This window comes from Octopus bimaculoides, chromosome 2, assembly GCF_001194135.2.
Source record: "Octopus bimaculoides isolate UCB-OBI-ISO-001 chromosome 2, ASM119413v2, whole genome shotgun sequence".
Classification (NCBI taxonomy): Eukaryota; Metazoa; Mollusca; class Cephalopoda; order Octopoda; family Octopodidae; genus Octopus; species Octopus bimaculoides.
In genome coordinates, this window is record NC_068982.1 from 116193995 (window position 1) to 116197909 (window position 3915).

Sequence of the window (3915 nt, forward strand, 5' to 3'; positions counted from 1 at the left end):
TAGTGTTTAGGGTTAGGGTTACGGTTACGGTTACGGACGGAATTCCCTAACCCAAACCCTAACCCTAAAACCCTAACCCTGACACTAAAACCCTAACCCTAACACCCTAGTAACCTTAACCCTGGCCCTAAACCCTTCAAAAGAAATCGCGCTCTCTGTATCTCTTTCGCTTTTACGACGTCGTTTTCCTCTTTTCCTCCAACACTTTTTACGGAAAAGGTCGATATTTCGAACTGGTATCGAAAGATCGCCTTTATTTGTTTACTGTTCTTATGTGCGAGTACATAAATCCGAATATAAAATAGGCAGCCACGCATAATGGTCAGGTAGACACAAGTGACAGTCGGTACATTCTTGGTAGCTGAGCGGCGATCACAGATTATTCTGTGATAAGCATAACATAGTTCACATCTGAGCATACCGTATTATCCTTTATCAGTGATCAACGAGGCCACGTGTAACATATATCGTCTTATCATTCTATGATAGACAGTTCTAGATATATTTTATAAATCAACAATCACTGAAACATTGATTTGGTGGTTCATATCCTACCACTAACTTAAAATCCTCCTTACAGATGCATCGAATTATCGATTTTGACGGTTTGATTTTGTTGAAATTCACAATCGTAAATAACTGCGCAACTCTGCAGTTCCTTGAATTTCATTGTTAAGCTCAAATTAGATCAGTAATCTGAACGAGAGAGGGGGGGTGAGGGGTGTGTGTGTGATGTTCTGTTCGTGTGTTTCGCAATCTGTCTCAACGCTATCTAAACGGAAATACCTATACTACAGGACACACCTTAGACACGCAAACATACGCACACACACAAAACACAAACATACCCACACTCACAAATCACACACACACACCCACACACCCACGCACACACACACACACACACATAAAACACACTGAGAAAACACACACAAGACACACACTCAACACGCATACACATATACACCCACACAGACCCGTGTGTGTGTGTGTGTGAGTGTCTGAAGGTATGTGATCTAATGAATAGGATATTAGATTCATGTTCGCAAGGTCGTGGGTTTGTTACCTTGTGTCCTTGAGCAGGGCACTTCATTTAGCTTTGCTCTAGTCAACTCAGCAAAGACACCTCGAACTGCAAGAAAGACATTCGTTGTATTTTGTCATGGAGAAAATTTCTCGCTGTTGGAAATACATCGAGTCAGTACGCAGAACTCCCTGACCAAACTACTGGATGCATGCATTTCGGAGTGGTTATCTCCTCGTCAGCACCAGAAACCGGAAAGGCAGACGCTGTCAGCTAACGACAGGGTGATGTCTCTCTTCTTATATTCCCGTCATCGTACAATGACTGACTGCGCTAGTCAGCGGTATACCGAAAATGTCAGAAGGTATGAGGGGTGAATATGGATTTATTTAGCCACGTGACTTTGATAGGATTATGGTTGTTTCGCTGGAGTTGGACTGTTGATGTAACCATAATGTTCTGGTGATTTAATGAGCTACCTTTCCTTACTTGCGTTCATATGTGAATATACAATTTTGTTGTAAAATGCCGAGCACGCAAATTAATGCAAATGTGTACGTATAAATTCTTGCGTACTGAAATTAATACTACGTGAAGAAGGTTGCTAAATGGCGGTAATCCTATGGAGGTCGCATGGTTAAATAAATCTATATTCACCTCTAATTCCTCCTGACTTTATGGTTTATATATTCCTCACGGAATAATATGGGTTTTCAGTTATATGGACACTTTACATTACACTTCTTTGTAATGTTTCAAATTATTTTGGTAACCGATTCCATAGGAGGAGCTTACTGTGCTGATAATCGCACGATTCTCTGAATCCATATTTCATACTACTCTTGATATATATATATATATATATATATATATACGTGTGTGTGTAGATATACAAGTAGATAGATATTTAAGCTTGAAGTGAACAGCCAGAAACAATGTGACCGTTTCTGCATAATTTCCATACATTCTGAAGTTGTTTATTGTATTCTACATTGTTAAGTTTTTGGGTTTTCTGGTTGGAGGGTATGGTTCTTGTTCAGTGCTCAAAAATTTCTTTTATTGCCACTGCAGCAGTCTCTATTCTTCTGTATTAGATATCTATGTACCTCATTTATGCAGCTACATCAGACTTAACTTCATCTAAAATTTTATGACTCACCTTTGCAGAGTCATAAAATTTTGTAAGAAATCAGTATTATTACGATAGGGGAGACACTGGATAACAAAATGAGAAGAGCGCGGGACGAATACCTTGCCATATTTAATAACGACTATTTACGTTCTGGGTTCAATTCCCACCAACGTTGGCTTTGTTTTTCATCCCACCACCAGAATGAGCTGATGAAAATCATCCAAATATCGGATTAATATAACCGATTTCTATCGCTCTCTTTCTTTCTATCCATACATCTCTCTCTCTCTCCTCTCTCTCCTCTCTCTATCATAATGTGTGACCTTTTTGCCGATGATATAAATTCTTATTAAGGCAGCGAGCTGGCAGAAATGTTAGCACGCCGGACGAAATCCTTAGCGGTATTCCGTCTGTCTTTACGTTCTGAGTTCAAATTCCACCGAGGTCGACTTTGCTTTTCATCCTTTCGGGGTCGATAAATTAAGTACCAATTACGTACTGGAGTCGATCTAATCGACTGGTCCCCTCTCCCTAAATTTCGGGCCTTGTACGTAGAGTAGAAAAGGATATAAATTCTTATTAGGTCTAGGGATAACAGAAATGTTAGAGTGTCAAAACATATGATTCTGTTTCTCTTGCTTGTCTCAGTTGCATCATATAATGTTTAATGCTATTTTACATCGAAGGCGGGGACCTGGCAGAATCGTTAGCACGTTGGGCAAAACGCTTAGCAGCATTTCGTCCGTCTTTACATTCTGGGTTCAAATGCCACATGGGTCGACTTTGCCTTTCATCCCTTCCGGGGGGGGGGGTCGATAAAATGACGTAATCGATTTAGCCCCTGCACCGAAACTGCTGGCCTTGTGCTATAATTTGAAACCAACGTCATTTTACGTCGAAGTTCTTGCGTCAATGCCCTCTTTGTTTCTTCTGTTCCATGCAATGAATGCTACAAATACCTAGGCACTGATGGAAGCATATCATTCAAAGGTGCTTCGAATAACGATAGAGTAACCCCAAAATATCAAACCAAGTTAAAAAGGGATATAACAACCAGAGCATTCATTTTCTTTACAATGCGACAATATCTTGAAATGTATTTGCAGTATTCAAAATAATACCAACGTTTCAGATACTTTACTAGTCTATAAACAAGATACAGACATCAACTACAAACTTCCACCGAAACAGTGAAATTGTAAGATCTGTGCAGACAAAATTTGAGTGTCGTTAGGCTATTCTCGGACACATCTATAAAACAATGTCAGCAAAAATATATCGCCCAAGTACTCCAAAAGGAAGTAAATAACAATCTACGAATCGAAGATATTGGTTCTCACTTTGAAGAATATTCTTTTAGTATGCAGGAACAAAAACAGGGATGCAGATAAACCACGTAAATGCGACATTTAATGCTAACTGTGGAATTTACACATCATAAGTAGTTGTCCAAAATGCCATCACTGTATAGTATATAATATTTAATTTCATATATATATATATTCAAACAAGAAGGCGAATTAGTTTGCATCTGGTCTTGTCTCGAGTCCGCGGTATTGAAAAGTTACAAAGATGAAGAAACATTAACGTCTATCGTTCCTGTAACGAGACTTGATGTGAGTTACCTCGCTTGTCTATGACTTCCAGATGTTTTAACACTAGGCGAATTCTTGAGAATATGTTCTCTTACACCTACAACCGCAGCCTGCCACGAACTGTGTCCGATACATACATACATACATACATACATACATACATA